The sequence below is a fragment of the Amblyomma mixtum genome, chromosome 4 (genome assembly GCF_055824585.1).
Source record: "Amblyomma mixtum isolate Tamu chromosome 4, ASM5582458v1, whole genome shotgun sequence".
In the NCBI taxonomy this organism is placed as follows: Eukaryota; Metazoa; Arthropoda; class Arachnida; order Ixodida; family Ixodidae; genus Amblyomma; species Amblyomma mixtum.
Genome location: NC_143015.1, coordinates 62,914,588 through 62,935,455, shown reverse-complemented (window position 1 = coordinate 62,935,455; position 20,868 = coordinate 62,914,588). Strand labels below are relative to the sequence as shown.

Genomic DNA, 20,868 nt, shown 5'->3' with positions numbered 1-20,868 from the left:
CCATCAGAGCGTCTACGACGAGTGCCATCAGACTGCTGCTGCCTGCGAAAAGACAATACGAAATTTTAGGATTACAGGCACCCCCACGGTAGTACTGCAGTCACACTGAGCCCTAAGTTCACGCGCTTTCACGCGTTTTCGAAATAAGAAAGGACACCCCTCATATTGCTTGTTTACCTGTAGATATAGGATGTCGCCGTATGAAAGTCTGCATTGATGCTGCGCCCGCACTTGTGACATCATTCTCCTGGCAATGCGTTAAACACCTATCCAGTGCGGAGTTTTTAACACCAGAAAAATATTTAGATCCCGCATAGCACCCAACCTATATTCTGAGGAATTGCCTCACTCGGGATTCATGTGAGCGGTCAGCATATCACTCTTTACTACGCACTGGTCTCTCTAATCCGCACTGGTCAATGGGGTGTCAGTCTGATGCAGTGTGAACGAAAATGTCTATAAAAATAATAATCAAATGACTTTTTTCCCCTTTATCTCTAATCTTTGGTTTCTATGTGGCTTAGACACAATTATTCTTTCACATAACGGCTTGTTCGCAGTGTTCCCGAGATGTTGTAGGAAACAGCGCTTTTTATCCTGAGGAATACTGCACTGTATCTCTCCTGAACTTTCCGACAGCAAAACAATCCAGTAAAGGACGTTATTGGACATTATATGGCGACGGTATCTCGTCTGTCCTCCGGTCGTACATGAGAGAGACGGCGGCCACCGGAGCTACCCCATGTTTCGAACTTCCAAAATACAATACTTCATTCTTTGCTTCCCTGGATGAGCAGCTTATACCTCTGTCACACGAGCGCGCAAAAACTCTTACCTAAGCGATCCTTTACCGAGTTGAAAGGCCTCTAATTAAAAGGAGTTGCGCTGAAGACACACGGCGCGAGCGATCTCCTTTTATCGTTTCCTTCCAAAGACGCTATGGAAAGCATGGCGCTAGATTTTGAAACAAAACCAGTTAGAATAAACCAACGTATTTCAATATAGAAATTAGAAACGTATTATAATATGCTTGTTTTAGTGAATTTAGATACAGTTTATTCGAAAAGGTTAAATTAAAGAAGATTTAATAAGGTAGCTTCAAGAGCCTTCGTAGAAGTAGCAAATTTTACATGTTTGTCTAGTAACCTTCGGCCACTGTTTACGAGAGTGCCGTGCAAAAAGTGCGAAATTGCGCCTACTTAAGGTTCAGCGAAAGACAAAACCCTTTTTTTTTATGTGTACACTTGAAATAAAAATGCACTTTTGCTTCGTTTCTTTATTGCATGATAATTACTGGTGCCCACTGCGTTGGATGCTACGTCTTTCCAGCCGTAAAAGAGATCGGCGATCTCCGGTTTCGGAAAAGACCGCTTCTGAAAAGGAGATTAAACTTTGGCTTGTGTCTGCGGATGCAACTCCTTTTTGTGAGATGTCTTTTTCTTCAAATGCCTTTAAAGTGCTCGTGTGACAGGGGTATTATTCAACGCCACTTCTTTCAACAAGCTATTACGGCAGCCGGCGACACCCGGGTGTCGCATTCTTTCCGAATGAAGTGGTGACTTCTCATGAGCACTTAAGCGCACCATCCTCAACTGTCTGTCATGCAGCTGTCTGAACGACAAACTTGAAGTTCAGTCGGAGATGGCTGCCCTTTCACTCACACTATGCCGACTCGAGATGCAGCAGTACTGGGGCACCGCCAAGCTCATGGCAGACAAGGCGTCATTCACAGTTTGAAGCGGCTGGCCACATGCGAAACACCAGAGGTACCCTGCGAAGGAGAAGCACGCAATCAGTTGCTTGACGAAGCATGAATAACGTGCCGAAAAATGAATAATGCCATTTGTTTTTATTTAAACAATTTAGACGAGCTTTCTAGTGGCCACTGGTTGGATTTATTCCACCATATCCTCACGATACGAAGAGATACGTCTAGTTATACTACGAATCTCCAGGCCCCCAAAAAAGTGCATGATCGAGGCTTCACATCTGACAGCAGGTTCTGCCTAAGATGTGTATGCTGAGAGGCACAGACAATCACACACGGAAAGTACGTTGGCACAATGTGCGCACCTTGGAAATTTGAAAAAACCTTTTAATTTCAGCAGCTGCCAACAGGTCCTATCGAAACTTGCGGGGTTTTTTTGAATGCTGGGTATGTTACCCTGAATTGATTGGGCTGTAGGGCATAACTACGGCGGGTAGAGCAGGAATGACTAAAAATACTGTGCCGCTACCACAACAACAGAAGAAAGCAAATGGAAACATGCGCACACTTCCAACTTATTATTGGAAGTAAGTGGGTACATTTAGACCACTTACTCAGCATTTAAGAACGCTCTATCACTCTAAGCCCCGTAATTAACAAGTAATCTGTAAATGACAAGCCTAAACACATACTGCAGAACGCTTCTTCTATCCTGCACTTAAAGCTCTGGTTTATCACAAACGTTGGAAAAGAAATTTTTTTTTGCAATAGCAGCATCAGACAATCGCAGGAAAAGGAGTGCCACCCTTAAAAGCTGTCATTAAGAAAGTAAAATAACAAAGACATTACAAAACTAACTAAGATAAGACAAAACACCAACGTAATTCTTGCTGGTGCAGGTATTTATAAAAATGTTTCCCTTTGTACTGGTTACCGGCTGGGCTGAGAGCAGTAGAGGTATTTACATGGTGAGTGAAGGTTGTAAATGTGCCAGATTTCTTCCAATAATCAGTTGACAGTGCGTGCATGTGTTGTCTTTTTTTGTGTAGTCGTCGTTTTCCCGCCCGCATTTTCAGTCATGCACCAGCTCTCCCCAGTGCCTGCCATTCTGTAGAGCAGGAATTATTTGATTTGAACAGTGTTAGCTCTTATTCAGCATGTTTCTCAATATTTTGGGTCTGGTACCACCTCCCATCGGCATGAAATTTTCTGCGATTTATTGGGGTGCTCTACCACCTACCTTCGACGTGAAATTTTCTGTGAACTTTTCTGTCTGCCCGCAAATTGCACTGAAATTTTCTGTCCAAGGAATTCAAAATGGCGGCCCCCTTAGTAAACCGATATAGAACCCGATTTGTGATTGATTGGTGACGTCTTAATTGACTTGTCAAAGGGCTATGCTTAATTGCTTTTGACACAGCAATTAATTAGGCATCTTAAAACGAATTAGATATTTGGAATCCTCTATATGAGTAAAACAGGTTAGACACAAAAATTAACTAATGAAGTTAATATTTATTTTGGTTATGCTTAAATTAAATTCCTTATAATTAATTAACCGATAATGAAATGACCTAACTGATGGATATTTGTAACTGGCTCGATGAGTTGGAAATGTTAGACACCAGTACTGTCTAATTAGGTCAATATTTACTTGTGGTTAGGCTTAACATGGCGGCCATGTCATCATCACTCGGGTGACGGTGGATATATTGATTGCTATGATGAAACATCGATGGACGGCAGCCCACAGGAAAGAAAGAGAGGGAGACTCAAGGTGGGGTGAAAAAGATATTTCCAAAGCATTTCTCCACAAAAAAGCCCGGCACCAGGCAGGGAAAGCTTGTGCCCATTGTGTCACCGGTGAGTACGCGCCTCACTGGGTGTCGCACCCGGCCCCTCCCGCATCCGAGGCGCATGTCCGAGGGGCAAATTTGTCTTCGGTAGGACTCTTAATTATGGCGGCTCACGCAAATGGTGATTGAACGGAATTGGCCAAACTGAGCCCGACAATCTGCTGAATGGCAAGAAAAAAGCTTACACAAAACTTAGGTGAATGACACGGGCAGGGTATTTCCCGATAGCATTCTAAGCGTCTTTTCAGGTAAGAAGTTAGCTCTCGTGAGTCCAGTGATTCCACTTGAGACACTTCATGTTTAATAGCTCGCGTAGTAGCTGGCCCTGCAACGCTCACATCCGCTAGGGCTTTCTGACCGCTGTGAAGCTGTCCGCTGAGAAGAGTCACTATTTCTCTCCCATCTGGTTGCTGGGTTCCAGTGAAACGGCCGGCATTTCCTGCGCACGCCGCTGTTTTCGTATAGCATAATATAAGGTATGGTGGCGCGCAATTCGCCCTTGCGTGATTCTGTCTTCATAAGGAAAGATATATACATGTGTGTGACCGCAAATCGCACCTATTGGATCTGTGAACGGTCGTTTTATCTTCTGAGTAGGCTGACTGCCTGCCACGTAGTTCTAGAAGTCCAAAGTATTTTCTCTAACCATTCATGCTGTACTGACAGAACATACGCGAATGTGAGCGACGTGATGGTAATAACTGTGCTACCGCGGTTGAAAATTGGCACGTTATATACCAACAGCACCATCCTTTATTCGCCACATTCATCCAAAGGTGTACGCCAGTAAGCCTAACAGTTTATCGAAAAAGGTTCATGCAGGTGTTCCATTTTTACAATGCTTAGAGCTTCCAGTTATGGGGCGAAGCTGCGAAAAAAAACAATACTTTCGTTTATGTAACCACTGCTGAAAATATGAAAATTACTTTTCCCTCTTCCCCAAAGAAATTTCCGAGGAAGCCTATCCGAAAGCACGCCCAGAATGTACCAATCGAAAGGCCGATGCCATGCTGGAACCTTGAGTATTTTGTGCTAAACGCCGTAAGCTTGTAGCACTTCCCAAAGAACGAAAAGGGGTTAAACCATGTTAATCGGTAGAAATAATGACACTGTCCTTATCTATTGACTGAGAAAAAATTTGTTCAAGGGTAACGCACCGCGCTGACCAAAATGCGTGCAGATGGATTGAGAGAGGCTCGCCAGAACTGATCCAGATTGCAGCCCTCAGTTTTCGGAAATATTTACACCAGCCACTTATTCGGAAGTACCAAAATTTAATTCTCAATACAGCCCTGCAAACAGTAGAAGGCTGCTCCTTACTTAAGACTAATCACTCGCTAACTGGATATGGGACTGACGCGCCGTCTGGGCACCCGCCTGTAGGCATCGGGCTAAAGCCATCACAGCGCCTGCGACGAGAACCGCGAGACAGGTGTTGCCTGCGAAAAGACAAGGTAGAGTTTTAGGCTTATAGGCACCCCTACTGCAGTACTGCAATCAAAATGAATAGTAAGTTTGCACGCACTCACGTGTTTTCGAAATAAAAAAAAAGACATCCATCTCATTGCTTGTTTACCTGTCGATATACGGTGTCTCTGGATCCGAGACGGCAGAGGGAGCAGTTATGACATCAACCACCGGGAGACTTGTTAATCACCTACCAGCGTGGGGTTTTCGTCCCCAGAGCAAGATCTAGACCGACCTAGCAGCCAACGTACCGGCTGAGGAATTACCCCACTCCAGATCCATATTTGTGTCAGCATGTCTCTCTCTACTCTATGTCCTCTCCATCTAACGAGGCTCTATAGCTGAGAGCGATAGATTCTTGTTACATGGTGAGTGAGGTTATAAATGTGTCCCTTTTCTTCCATTAAACCGGTTGTAGTGTGCGCGTGTGTAATCTGTTTCTTTCTTGGGTTGTTGCTGTTGCACCGCAGTATTTTCAGCCATGCACCAACTCGCCCCACATCCCGTCGCTCTGTAGAGCAGGACCTATCTGAGATTTCACCGCGGATGTAAACTCACCCGTCACTGTTGAGATACGTGGTGTTTGCTGCTGATACCGGCAGATGACACAAGCGGGCAATGTGCACCAAAGATAGACTGTGTCCTAATGATGATGATCATGAATTTTTATGGCGCAAGGGGGTCTGAGCCTGAAGAGCGCCATGGCAGAGGGTTGTTCCTTTACTCAAGGTGGGGTGAAAGACCGGTTTGCCAAGAACTTCACCATAAAAAAGCCAAGCACCAGGCAGGGGAAAGGTTGTACAAATTGTATCACCGGTGGGTGCCGGGCAGCACTGGGGATGGTGCCCCGCACCTTCCGAAAGCCAGGGGGATGTTCAAACGGCCAGGCCACCTCTGCGGACTTCAAATTTGTCTTCGGCTACGCAAATGGTGACTGAATGCGAACTGAACAAAACTGAGACAGGCAATCTTTGCCCAACTTTCTGAAATAAAGCTGATGCAAAAGTAAAGGTGAAGAACTCCGCTGGGTATCCCCCAGTAGCATTCTAAGCGTCTTTTCTAGTAAGATGTTCGCTCTCGCGTATCTATTCAAACATACTTCAGACACTTCAGGTTTAATAGCTCTGCATAGTAAGATGGAGGCCGCTCACCACTAGGACTTTCTAACACGCTTCCGTCTCAATTCGACGCGAGCACAGCGTTGCAGTGAACCCGCCGGCATGGGCTATGGAGGTGGTGTAAGAGCTTTCGAATAGTGTCCAGAAGTCTGCGTAAGATATGTCTGCGAGAAATTTGTACGTGAGGGCTTTTGCTTGGGTAAGGAATGAAATAGTTGACGTCAGTCTCCGCATTTCGCAACCAGTGGGTGAGACGATGGCTATTTTATTTTCTCAGTAGGCTGACTGCCTGCTACGCAGGCCTGAAATTGCATCGTATTTTCGCTATCCATTCAGGCGGTGCTGACAGCACACATGCGAGTGTAAGCGTCGTGGTGGTGGTAACCGCGCAACCATAGTTGAAAAGTGGCACGTTAGGTTTCAACAGCACTATCCACTAGTGCCGCCGCGGTTGCTCAGAGGTTATGGTGCTCGGCTGCTGACCCGAAAGTCGCGGGTTCGATCCCGGCCGCGGCGGTTGAATTTCTTTGGAGGAGAAATTCTAGAGGCCCGTGTACTGTGCGATGTCAATGCACGTTAAAGAACCCCAGGTGGTCAAAATTACCGCAGCCCTCTACGACGGCGTCTCTCGTAGCCTTAGTCACTTTGGGACATTAAACCCCATAAACCAACCAACGAATCCATTAGTTTGGTTTATTGAGGTTTAACGTCCCAAAGCAACTCAGGCTATGAGGGACACCATAGTGAAGGGCTCCGGAAATTTCGACCGCCTGGGGTTCTTTAACGTGCACTGACATCGCACAGCACCCGGGCCTCTAGAATTTCGCCTTCATCGAAATTCAGCCGCCGCGGCCGGGATCGAACCCGCGTCTTTCGAGCCAGCAGCCGAGCGCCGTAAGCACTGAGCCACCGCGGCGGGGCCAATCCATTAGTCGTCATGCGCATCCAGAGGTGTACACCAGCAAAGTTTAACAGTGCAACGAAGAATGTTCATGCATGTCAGGTGTTCTATTTTATCAACGGTTGGTGATTCAATTTATGGGGCAAAACTGTGTTAGGAGCACAACTTTCGTTTATGTATGGATTTGCTGAAGATATTAAAATTACTTTTGGCTCTTCACCACAGAAATTTCCGTGGAAACATAACCGAAAATATGCCCAAAATATACCAATCGAAAGGCCGAAGTCGTGCTGGAACCTTCAGTGTTTAAACTCCGTAAGCTTGTAGCAATTCACAAAGAATGAAGAGGAGTAAAACCATGTTAATCTGTAGAAACAACGTCACTGCCCTGATCGATTGTCTGAAAAGTTCGTTCAAAGGGAACGAGGTAGTTTCGTCAGACCTCAGCCAGAACGGCATCCTCACATGGCAGAAATATTTACTCCATCCTCTTATTCGGAAATACCGAAATTTGTTTCTCGATCCGCCCCGCACCCGATACAATGCTGCCGCTATACTAAAACGTACTCACCCGCTGACTGGATAGTGGAACTGGCGCGCTGTATGAGTACGGCTGTACCTGTCGCGGAAAAGCCATCAGAGCGCCTACGACGAGGTTCATCAAGTGATTCGTGCCTGCGAGAAGACAAAGCGGAATTTTAGGATTACAGGCACCTCTACTGCAGTACTGCAGTGACACTGAATCCCCAGTTCGAAAGCTTTTCACGTGTTTTCGAAATAAGAAAGGACATCTCTCTCATTGCCTGTTTACCTGTCGATTTAGAGTGTTGCCGGATCCAAGTATTCAGAGATGAGGCACCCCCAGTTATGACACCAAGCACAGGGCAATGTTTTAACCACCTGCTCGTTGCGAAGTTTTCGCCACCAGAACAAGATCTAGATCGCGCATAGCGCTCAGCCTATAGTCTGAGGAATTACTCCACTCAAAATTCATGTGAGTGATCGGCAGACCTCTCTCTACTACGCACTGGTCTCTCTAATACGCACTGGTGAGTGTGATGTCAGTCTGATGCAGTGCAAACATCAGTCTCGATAAAAATATTAAACAAAGGACTTTTTTTATTGCAAAAACAATACTCCTCCGAAGAACGGCCTTTCGCGTAGCGGCGGCCACTTGGCACGTTTGACCTTTACAATGACACCTGACGTCATACCATGCCTAGTGACGTCACAGCGAGACGTCATACATGCAGCGAAAGACGGGCTCCCAACTCGGCCTCTCGGGTAACGGCGGCCGCTTGGCACGGCGTGCCGCCCTCCTCCGGCTGGAGGCGCTAGTGACGTTATAGCGTGACGTCATACCAGGAGCGAGAGACGGGCTACCAACTCGGCTCGTCAAGTAACATCATCCGCTTGGCACGGCGCGCCGCGCTCGTTCCGCTAGAGGCGCTGGTAGCATTAGTTGTAGTAGCTGAACTTTATTTTTCACCGATGTAGGAGGCCCCCTACTCTCCGCCTCTGGCACGCAGGCTCAAGGGGCGGGGGCCGGGCTTCCACGAATAAAGACAGGCGAAATTGCAGTGTTTCTTCACGGCTTCCGTCGCCAGGCGTATGACTTGTTGCTCATCGGCGGGGGACTTGCTTCGCAGCAAGGGCTCCCAGGCATCTCTACTTTTAATGTTCTTCCTGACGCCTGGGGAGTCAGGACATTGCCAAGATTATATGATCAAGAGTGCCCCTATCTCCGCAGAGTTTACACTTATCATCAGGTCTATCGTCTATTCGCGAGAGGAATAACCAGACTGGATTTCGGGAATTCCCAGCTTGCAGGCGTCGCCAAACGACAGCCTCTCTGTTGCTTAAAGTTCGGTCCGGTGGCGGCAGGAACCTTCTTCCAACTCTATATTGCTCGACGATTTCAGGGTAGGTTTGCGCGCGCTCATCCAGTCTTCGACAGTCGGGCGGCTCTACGGTTACCCGGAAGTAGAGAGCTCGGGCTAACTCGTGTGCTGCCTCATTGCCTGGGACTGATTCGTGAGCGGGGGCCCAGATTATCGTAATTTTACGATTTAATTCCGAGCTTGCTAAAATTTTGTTTGCCTCTTTCGAGGCCCTTCCTTTGCCAAAAATCCACACAGCCGTTCTGCTGTCGCTAATTATGAAGTTTGCTTTCGTTCTAACGCATGCCATCGCTATTGCAACTTCCTCAGCTGTATCTATGTTTCGGCTTCTAATGCAAGCGGCGGTGACTGGTGCGCCACGGCCGTTGACCGCCGTGGAGACTGCCGCCCCCGACTTTCCGTTAGCCGCTTCTACATAGGCGACTTCCTCAGGTTTCTTATTTTCTATGCGCTTTGTAAGCGCTTCCGCTCTTTTTTGTCTGCGTTCCTTATTATTAGGACATGAAAAACACAGAAAAGACGCACTTATCAGCCGATGCGTGAAGGGGGCGCCTGGGCTTCCCATTACGACTTCAACGGACCGCCTCCTCGAAATGGAGGTGCATAGAGGCTCCAGTGACGTTATGGCGTGACGTCATACCAGGAGCGAGAGAGGGCTACCAGCTCGGCTCGTCGGGTAACGGCGGACGCTTGGCACGGCGCCCAGCGCTCTTCTCACAAGAGGCGCTGCATATGCAGTATAAAACACCTGCTTTCGCAACCTACCAGGCTAAACCAGAGCTATGACCCCGCCAATTTTTCTCTTCATCTCAAATCTGTGGTCTCTATGTGACATAGACGCAATTGTTCTTTCATACAACCGCTTGTTCTTAGCGGTCCCGAGCTGTAGGAAACAGCGCTTTTTATCCTGAGAAATACTGCACTTATTCTCTCCGGAACTTTCCGGCAGCAAAACAATCCCGTAATGGGCTATATTGGACATTATATAGCGATTGTAATCTTTTCTGTCATTCGGTCGTACATAAGAGAGACAACGGCCCCCACAGACACCCCGTGTTTCCTACTTTCATTATACAAGACTTCAGTTTTACTTCCTCGACGAGCAACTTATTCAGCGCCACGTGTTGCAACAAGCTATTACGGCAGCCGGCGAAATCTTGGCTTTGAATTGCTTCTGAATCAAGTTGTCACTTGTCACGAGCACTTAATCGTACCATCATCAACTGTGTCATGCGGCTGTCTGAACGACACACTTGAACTTTATTCGAAGATGGCTGCCCTTTCACTCACACCATGCCGACTCAAGATGCAGCAGTACAGGCGCACCGCCAAGCTCAGGTCAGACAAGGCGAAATTCCCAGCTCGAAGCGGGTTGCCACATCAGAGACGCCAGAGGTACCCTGCGAACGTGATGCATACAATCAGTTGCTTGACGAAGCATAACTAACATACCAAATAGCATCCCTTGCTTTTGTTTAAAACAAACATTGTAGACTAGTTGTCTAGCAGCCCCTGGTTGAATTTTTTACAACATATCCCCACGATATGGAGCGAAACATCTAGTGATCCCACTAATCTCCAGGTCTCCAAAAAAAATTCGCCGGGTCTTAGCTTTGGTTAAGCCTGGCAGGTTGCGAAAGCAAAAGCGCAGCGCCTCCAAGAGAAGGAACGCTGTGCGCCGTGTCTACAGATCACGCGTGGCTACCAGCCGCCGCTGCGCGACGACTCGACTTAGTAGCTCATCTCTCACCCTGGTATGACGTCACGCTATTACGTCACTAGGCATGGCAAGACGTCAGAGGTCATTCTAAATGTCACGCGTGGCTACCGGCCGTCGCTGCGCAACGACTTGACTTAGTAGCCCATCTGTCACCCTGGTATGACGTCATAGGTCATTCTAAAGGTCAAACGTGGCTACCGGCCGGCGCTACGCGAAAGGCCGTTCATGAGCGTAGTATTGCTTTCGCTATAAAAGTGCTTGATCGAGGCTTCAAATCTAACAGGAGACTCCACACAAGTTGTGTATGCTGAGAGGCACAGGCAATCACACACGAAAAGTACGTTGGCATAAGGTGCGTACAGAAGCTTTGGAAATCGGGAAAAACCTTTTAATTTCAGCAGTTGCCAGCGGATCCTATCGACACTTGCGGGGTTAATTTGAATTCTAGGCATATTACACTCAATTGATTGGGCGTTAGGGCACAGCCACGGCGGGTAGAGCAGGAATGAGTCAAAATACTGCGCCGCTGCTACAACAACACAACAGAGAAAAAGGAAACACATGCGCACACTAACAGCTTATTATTGGAAGTAATTTGGTACATTTAGAACACTTAGCATGTAAGAACGTTCTATCACTCTATGCCCAGTGAGTAACAAGTAATCTGTAAATGACAAGGCTAAACGCATATCGCAGAACGCTTCTTCTACCCTGCACTTAAAGCACTGGTTTATCACAAACGTTTGAAAAGAAAAAAAATTTAGCAATAACATACTCAGACAATCGCAGGAAAAGGAGTGGCAGCCATGAAAGGAGTCAATAAGAAATTAAAATAACAAAGACATTACACGAACTAAGTAAGATAAGAAAAAAAACACCACCACCTAGGTTTGCGCATTGGACACCAACGTAATTCTTCGTGGCACAGAGCTTTATAAAAATGGTTCCACTTGTACTGGTTACTGGCTGGGCTGAGACCAGTAGAGGGTTTTTACATGATCAGTGAAGGTTATAAATACGCCAGTTTTCTTGCAATATTCAGTTGACAGTAGGTCTGTTCGATTCAGAACTGGTTCTCTGCACTAATTCTGAAAAAGTTCCGTTGGTGCCGGCGCGGTGCAATTCCAGTTTCTTGGTGCAGGTGCAGCGCGTCATCAGCGTCACAAATCACTGGGCGCATTTGTTTTTCAGTCCCGGACTGTCCGGGACTACTTGCGGACTCGAGTCCGGTATTTGTTTTTCTCGGGCAGCCCGAAAGCTCCGCCCACCTGCTTGCATCGCCATAGCAACGCGTTCGTTTTTAGCCTATGGCAGTCCGCGGGCTGCTTGGGGCTCCTGAGAAGGCAGCAGACGATAGCTGAGCGCCGCGCTGGCAGCCATATTAAGTTAGACTCCGTGTGCATTTTGAGTGCTTTTCGTGTCCCTGGAGGTCGATATCATGCGTTAAACCTTCACATGAGCTCCGTAGCTCCTCTCTGAGCCATCGCAAGACTTTTTGTTCTTGCATCTTCGTTTATTTTCTTGAAATCCACCGCACACGGACGCGCGTTCGGAGCTGCGAGCGCGTATTGTTTGCTCGTGTCGTCAAGAGGTTCTTGTTCGCTTGTTTTGCCACATGCTGTCTGTACGCTTACCTGAAAGCATCGCAGGTGAACCACTCGTATACTGGAGCAGCTATAGAGCTTGTTGTCAACATTTTTGCGGAGGCTTTCGTCTATCCGCCTTTCCGCAACGAGTTGGGCTACTTTGTGCGAACTTCGCCGCAAGCAGTAGCGGCGAGCATACCTCCGAAGCTGAGTTCTGTAATGCACCTACGCTAAGCTGACAGTACAGTCTTTAAATCGACTCAGTATCATGATCGAGCGCACGGCGTTGCTTCGGCGTTGCTTCGGCGTCGTAGTGGCCGTGGCTTGCATCGTCTGCTAGCAGATGACAGCGTCCTTGTACGGTAACCGAGGGGGAGCCCGACTCTGGCGCCGTGTTCGAAAGCAGCCTATGGCAAGTAGGTCATGTGACCATGACGCTTTTCCTGTCCGAGCGGAAGCCGAGACCTGCCAGCAAGTAGTCCGGGACTGGAAAAACAAATGCGGCCACTGGTGCGGAGATTTTCAATCGAGCGCGTGCACGCACAGGCCTTGCCGTCTGCTATCCGGTTCTCGTCCGTCGTGGTGTGTTGTGTTGCGGTGCGTCGCGTCTGTTTTTCGTGCCTCGTGGAGTCATGGACTACGACATCGCCGAATCCACTTTTATCGAATTTTCTCAGTTGTCAGACAGCGAAGATGAGGAAGCCGACGTGGCGCTTTCTTTTGCAGCAACACAGTTCGGACAGACCGCAACAGAATCCCCAACTACTACGAAAGCGTAGTAGCTAGGTATTTCAGCTTCGAATTCAAGAGGCTGTTCAGGCTGTCGAGAGAAACGGGAAAAACTTCCTTTAGTTGGCCATTGATGTTAACAAACAAAACGTCGTCTGCGCGCGTCGTCTGCCTACGCCGTCAAACACGTGCACCACTATCCTGCACCTCCGTTTCTGAGGGTGCCGCGGTTCTTTGCACCGAAGCGGCACCACGACTGCACCAAAATCAATCGCGGACGGTGGTGCAGGAGGCGCTGTGAATCGAGCGCTTTGGTGCAGCGCACCGTGAACCGGTTCCGGCGGTGCAGAGAACCACGGCTGAATCGAATGCAGCTAGTGTGTGCATGTGTTGTCTTTTTTTCTGTAGTCGTCGTTTTGCCCAAGTATTTTCAGTCATGCACCAACTCTTCGCAATGCCTGCCGTTCTGTACAGCAGAAATATATGATTTTAAGAGTTGTAGCTGTTATTCATCACGTTTCTCACTTTTTTGGGTCTGTTACCACCTCCCTTCAGGCATGAAATTTTCTACGATTTCCTGGTGTGTTCCACAGCCTCCCTTCGACGTGAAATTTTCTGTGAACTTTTCTGTCTGCGCGAAATTTTCTGTGAAATTTTCTGTGCAAGGAATTCAAAATGGCGGCCCCCTTTGTAAACCGACATAGAACCCAATTTTAGATTGGTTGGTTACGTCATAATTGACTAGTCACATGAGTGTGCTTAAAAATAAAAATTGCCTTTAACACAGTAATTAATTAGGTGTCATAAAACGAATTAGTTATTTGGAATCACTTATATGAGTAGAAAGCAAACGCAGCAGGGGACGGCAGAAAGTTAGGTGGGCGGATAAGATTAAGAAGTTTGCGGGGATACAGTGGCGGCGACTGACAAAGGAAAGGGTTAATTGGAGAGACAGCGGAGAGGCCTTCGCCATGCAGTGGGTGTAGTCAGGCTGATGATGATGATGATCATGATGATGATGATATGAGTAGAACAGGTTACATAACAAAATTAACTCATCTAGTTAACATTCAGTTATGGTGTTGTTTAAACTATTAAAATTCCTTATAATTAACAAACCGATAATGTCATGAACTAACTAATGGATATTTGTAACTTGCTCGATGAGTTGGACATGTTAGACACCAATACTGTCTAATTAGGTTAATATTTACTTATAGTTAGGCTTAACAAGGCGGCCATGTCGTAAATTCCTTATAATTAGCAAACCGATAATTTCATGAACTAACTAATGGATATTTGTAACTTGCTCGATGAGTTGGACGTGTTAGACACCAATACTGTCTAATTAGGTTAATATTTACTTATAGTTAGGCTTAACATGGAGCCATGTCATCAGCACTCGGGTGACAGTGCATATATTGATTGCTATGATGAAATATCTATTGACGACAACCCACAAGAAAGAAAGAAAGAAAGAAAGAGAGACTCAAGGTGGGGTGGAAAAGATAATTCTCAAACAGTTCGCCACAAAAAAGCCCGGCACCAGGCAGAAAAAGCCTGTGCCCATTGTATCACCGCTGAGTACCCGCCTCACTGGGTGTCGCACCCGGAACCTGCCGCATCCGAGGCGCATGCTCAAGCGACCAAGCCACCGCTGCGGTCTTCAAATTTGTCTTCGGCACGGTTCATGATTACGGCGGCTCACGCAAATGATGATTGTACGGAATTGGCCAAACTGAGCCCGACAATCTTTGCTGAATGGCGAGAAATAAAGCTTATACAAAACTTAGGTGAATGACACCGGGAGGGTATTCCCCGATAGCATTCTAAGCGCCTTTTCAGGTATGAAGTTAGCTCTCGTGAGTCCAGTGAATCCACTTGAGACACTTCATGTTTAATAGATCTGCGTAGTAGCTGGCCCTGCAACCCGCACATATGCTAAGGCCTTCTGCGAAGCTGTCGGCTGTGTAGAGTCAATTTTTCTCCTCCATCTGGGCGTTGCGTCGCAGTGAACCGGCCGGCATTTACTGCGCACGCCGCTGTTTTCGTATAGCATAATATAAGGTATGGTGGCGCGCAATTCGCCCTTGCGTGCTTTTGTCTTTATAAAGAAAGATATAGTAGATGTGTGTGACCTCAAATCGCACCTAGTGGCTACGTGGGCGGACATTTTATTTTCTGAGTAGGCTGACTGCCTGCCACGTAGTTCTAGAAGTCCGAAGTATTTTCTCTAACCATTCATGAGGTACTGACAGGACAAATGCGAATGTGACCGACCTGATGGTGATAACTGCGCAACTGCGGTTGAAAATTGGCACGTTAGATACCAACAGCACTAACCATTAGTCGTCATGTTCATTCAGAGGTTCAAAAGAAAACATTCGACTGAAGTCTGTCTGGTTGGGAAATTTAATGTTAGGAGAAGGTAAGTGACGCCAACCAAGTAAAATACAGGAAAAACACGACGTTTCGGGACTGGCTCGGCCCCTTCTTCACGGCGTGACTACGGGCGAGCGCAGCTTGCCTTTTTAATCCCCTGCGTGGAGGACCTCCGGGTCAATGGCCGCAGCCCATGGACATAGGATGCGGGGAGTGTCCCCAGGGAACGATTAACATTCTGCAAACACGAGAGTATGTTAATCGTTCCCTGGAAACACTCCCCTCATCCTACGTCCATGGGCTGCGGCCATTGACCCGGAGGTCCTCCACGCAGGGGCTTAAAAAGGCAAGCTGCGCTCGCCCGTAGTCACGCCGTGAAGAAGGGGCCGAGCCAGTCCCGAAACGTCGTGTTTTTCCTGTATTTTACTTGGTTGGCGTCACTTACCTTCTCCTAAAATCATTCAGAGGTGTACGCCAGGAAGTTTAACAGTTAAGTGAAAAAGATTCATGCATGTCAGGTGTTTTTCATTTTTACAACACTTGGCGCTTTTATTTATGGGGAAAAGCTGCGATAAGAGCAATACTTTCGTTTATGTATCCTCTTGCTGAAAATACAAATTAACTTTTCCTTCTTCCACAGAGAAATTTTCGAGGAAGCCCAGCCAAAAATACGCCCAGAATGTACCAGTTGAGAGGCCGAAGTCATGCTCGAACCTTCAGTGTTTTGTGCTAAACGCCGTAAGCCTGCAGCACTTCACAAAGAATGAAGAGGGGTAAAACCATCTTAATCTGTAGAAATAATGCCACTGCCCTTATCCACTGTCTGAACTGTCAGTTCAAATGCTACAGCGTGACGGTAAGCAAGAAGCGCGCAGATGGTGCGAGGTAGTTTCGCCAGAACTGAGTCAGAACGGCGCACCGCACATTTCAGAAATATTTACACAATCCATTTGTTCGGAAAGGTAGAAGTTTGATTCTCCATGCTCCCTGATCACGATACAAGGCTGCTGCTATATTAGAAACTACTCACCCGCAGACTGGATTGTCGAACTGGCGCGTCGTAGGTCACCCGTCTTTAGGCATCGCCTTAAAGCCATCTGAGCGCTTGCGACGACAACCACTACACGGGTGTTCCCTGCGAAAAGACAAGGCAGCGTTTACAGACACCTCTACTGCAGTATTGCAATCATATTGAATCATAAATTTGCAAGCATTCAAGCGTTTTCGAAAAAAGAAAGGACAACCATCTCATTGCTTGTTTACCTGTCGATATACGGTGTCGCTGGATCCGAGACTGTAGAGGGGGCAGTTATGACAACTACTGGGCAACTTGTTAAAGACCTACCCGACGTGACGTTTTCATTCCCTGAACAAGATTATACCAACATAGCACCCAGACTACAGGCTGTGGATTTATCGCCCTCCAGATTCTTGTGTGTGTAAGCATATCTCTCTGTACTCTATGTACTCTCTATCAAAGCTCTATCGCTGAGAGCGATAAAGACTTGTTACATGGTGTGGTGAGGACTAAAAATATGCCTCTTTTCTTCCGATAACCAGTTCGTACTGCGCACATGTGTTGTCATTTTCTTTCTTGTGTTGTTGTTGCGCCGCAGTATTTTCAGCCATGCATCAACTCGCCCGACATTCCTTCATTCTGTAGAGCAGGTTTTTGAGTTTTCACCGCGGACGTAAACTCACCTTTCGCTTCTGCGTTACGCGGTGTTTGCTGCTGACACCGACAAATGACACAAGTAGGCGATGGGCACGAAGTTGAACTGCCTTCATGATGATGATGATGAATTTTTATGGCTCAAGGGCATCTGAGGCATAAGACTGCCAAGGCGCAGGCTTTTTCGTTTACTCAAGATGGGGTGAAAGACCAATTTGCCAAGAAGTTCACCCTAAAAACCGAGCACCAGGCAGGAGAAAGGCTGTACCCATTGTATAACCGGTGGGTTTCCGGCAGCTCTGGGGATAGCACCCCACACCTCCCGCATGGGGGGCGGATGTTCAAACGACTAGGCCACCGCTGTGGTCTTGAAATTTCGCTTCGGCATGGCTCAAACACAGTGGTTCACGCAAATGATGAGTGAATGCGAATGGACTTAACTAAGGACTTAACTAAGCACCACAATTTTTGCCGAACTTTCAGAAATAAACGTCGTCAAGAAGCTAAGGTGAACGACTCCGCTGGGTATTCGCCGATAGCATTCCAAGCGTCTTTTCAGTTAACAGGTTAGCTCTAGATTGTGCAGTGTCATGTATATGAGACACTTGGTGTTTAATAGCTCTGCTTAGTAGCATGAATAGCCCTGCAACCCTATAAACAAAGACCTGCACGCCTCACATCCTCTAAGGCTTTATGACGCGCTGCGAAGGTCTCCGCCCACTAGCAGCACAATTTCTCCTTCATCCAACGCAGGCGCTCCGTTGCAGTAGACCCACCAGCATGTGTTATGCCGGTGACGTAACAGCTTTCGAACTGTGTGCGCGAGTCTGCGTGAGACATGGCTGGAAGAGATTCGAATGTGAAAGGTTTGGCTCAGTAAAGACTGGAAATAGTTGATGTGCGTCTCCGCATTTCGCAACTAGTGGGTTTTGTTGTTGCGACTGAGAGAAGAATGAAAAGGAAAGTGCACGGGCCTGCCAACTGGCTCCAGCCGAGCCACCACCGCTGCCACGTGCGGATAGAGGAGAGTTAAAAGGTCAAAGGAAAGAAACAAAGGAAAGAAAAGACGCGCGTCGATTCAACAACCTCGTCCGCCGAAACGGACGCTGGCTGTAAAAACAGATAAGCGGCCGTAGCCGCGCTTCGTCACCACCTCCCTTGCAACTAGTGGGTGAGGTGGGGGTGGGGGTCATTTTATTTGCTCAGAAAGCTGACGGCCTGCAAAGACTTCCTATGTAATTTTGCTAATAATTCATGCAGCGCTGTCAGGAGCAATGCGTATGTCAGCGCCGTGGTGCGGTAACCGCGCAACCACGGTTGAAAAGCGGAGCGTTAGACACAAACAGCCCTATCTACTAATCACCACATTCATCCATAGGTGTACGCCAGCAAGTTTAACCGTTTAACGAAGAAGGGTCATGCATGTCAGGTGTTTCATTTTCACAATGCTTCGTGCTTCGGTCTATGGAGTGAAGCTGCGTTGGGAGCAAGACTTTCATTTCTGTATCCCCTTGCTGGAAATACGAAAACTACTTTTCCCTCCTCCCTGCAGACTTTTGCGTGGAAGCCTAACCGAAAATATTCCCCGAATATACCAGTCGAAAGGCCGAAGTCATGCTGGAGCCTTCAGTGTATTGTACTAAGCGCAGTGAGCTCTTAGCACTTTAGAAAGAATGAAATGACGGTAAAATAAAGTTAATGTGTAGAAAAAATATCACTGCCTTAAATCCATTGTCTGAAAATTTCTTTCAAAGGGAACAGATTCACGAAAAAAAAAAAGACTTCCAGATGAAACAAGTGACGGTCGCCAGAGCTGAGAAAGAATGGTGCCCTCACACTTCACAAATATTTACACCAGCCACTTACTCGGAAATAGAGAAATTTGATTCAAGATGCTCCCTGCAACCAGTACAGGGCTGCTAATATACTAAAAACTTGTACCCATTGTAACTACTCACCGGCTGAGTGGATGGTGGAACGGTCGCGGCGTCCGGGCACGCGGGTGTACCCGTCACCGAAAAGCCATCACAGCGCCTACGACGTGGCCCGCCAAACGGACACCGCCTGCGAAAAGACAAGATGGAGTTTGAGGATTACAGGCACGTCTACTGCAGTACTGCAATCACACTTAATCATAAGTCTGCACGCATTCACACCTATTTGAAATGAGAAAGGACACCCCTCTCAATGCTTCTTTACGTGTCGATATACGGTGTCGCTGGATCCAAGTCTGCAGAGATCCTGCGCCCGCAGTTATGACACCAACTACCGGGAAATAGGATAACTACCTACCAGGTGCGGAGTTTTCGTCACCAGAACAAGATCTAGATCGCGCATAGCGCTCAACCTACCAGCTGGGGAATCACCCCACTCCAGATTCATGTGAGCGGTCAGCATAACTCTCAGTACAACGGACTGGTTTCTCTAATACGCACTCGCAAGTGTGATGTACGGGCTGCCTCAGCTCCATAAGAATCACGATAGAAATGTTGCGACTATGATATTCAATGCACATTAGCTCAACGATCAGGGAAGCGAACGATGGGACCGCTATGATAGATATTTGTAATGACCAAATCGTATTGATATGCAGCATGACCACCTCTTTCCCAGGTGACAATACACGCTTGTGAATGCCGCCCCGCACACCACACCGCGTTGCACACAGAGCGGTGCAAAGGCAAAGTAGATGTTACACAAGAGAGAAGAACACGGACGGAGTCTCTAAGTTTAGAAGCACGTTCCAAATGCAAAATGCCAAAAGCTTCTTGCGAACTCCGAAATACGACCATTCATATGTTTTTCGAAGAAACCGCGAAGAAAGCACCAACTACCGTTTGTTGATAACACGCCAGTTTTAAGTAGGATCACGAGTGGAAACTGCGTAAGAATGACCCGATCTTATGCTTAACTGTTATCGCGAATGCTAAAATATTTGGTTTGATCAGATTAGGCGCATTCGAGGACATAACGAACAGCGGAACTTTCCTCTTTACCAGGTTGGTTTGGTTCGGTTTGTGGGCGTTTAACGTACCGAAGCGACTAAGGCTAGCTCTTCACGCCGAAGTGAAGAGCTTCAGAAATTTCGACCACCTGGAGTTCTTTACCGTGCATCGACATTGGACAACACACGAATCATTAGAATTACGTCTCCATCGAAATTTCGACCGGTGCGGCCGTGATAGAACCCGCGTACCATAGCCACTCCGCCACCGCGGACTGGTTTGCTGTTTTCTTTACGTGGCCGCTGACAGCGCAGGCAAAGGGAAAGAATGCTACATGCAATTTCATTTCATATGGTTGGCGGAGAACAGCACAATAAAATGCAAAGAATACACAGAATGTGATCGGCACAAAGAGGACTAGTTTCACTCTTTTTGTTGCTGTGCATGGAATTGAGGGTGAATAAATCTGGTAGTTCACTTTCCACTGTCCTGATCAAATTTACTAATAACACACAGTTCAATTTCAGTTACGCATCAAGGAGGCTGTTGTACATTCGTAAATGTTAAGTTCTAATGCTAGCCAGAAGACAGTCACATGCCAGCCTCCCGTCACTGAATTCTTGTTATGTCCCGGTGCTTGAGAAGCGCTAATTACTTACTGCATGCATGTAGTGTTGGAAACTATATTTTCCCAAGCCCAAGGATGAGTAAAAAACAATTGGAGACTGGTATCTAAAAAATTGTATATCTAAAAGATCTCTTGCGAAAAGTCTGACACATGGATCACTAACGCAAGAAGAAGTCCCGTATTGTGATGTGAAAAACGCTTCCACTATTTCCAGTGTAATTAGATCTCTGTGTCCGAACAGACTGCTTGTTCTCA

At 47.1% G+C, this 20,868-nt stretch overlaps 1 protein-coding gene and 1 long non-coding RNA gene across 2 annotated transcripts in view; both read right to left on the bottom strand.

Moving 5' to 3' along the window:
* LOC149346604 (uncharacterized) overlaps window positions 1–19,083 on the bottom strand; it is a 51,854-nt gene extending 32,771 nt beyond the window's left edge. The window contains exon 1 of the mRNA XM_089586514.1: window positions 18,999–19,083. The gene's annotated coding sequence lies outside the window, so the exon portion shown is untranslated. The remainder of the gene's footprint in view (window positions 1–18,998) is intronic.
* LOC149346605 (uncharacterized) lies at window positions 14–16,438 on the bottom strand. Its single transcript, XR_016292425.1, has 6 exons — window positions 16,399–16,438; window positions 10,242–10,351; window positions 7,622–7,725; window positions 4,885–5,003; window positions 1,662–1,771; window positions 14–42 (listed from the first exon to the last, which is right to left on the bottom strand). It is a non-coding gene; the product is annotated as an uncharacterized LOC149346605 (long non-coding RNA).
* Window positions 19,084–20,868: the final 1,785 nt, after the last annotated feature.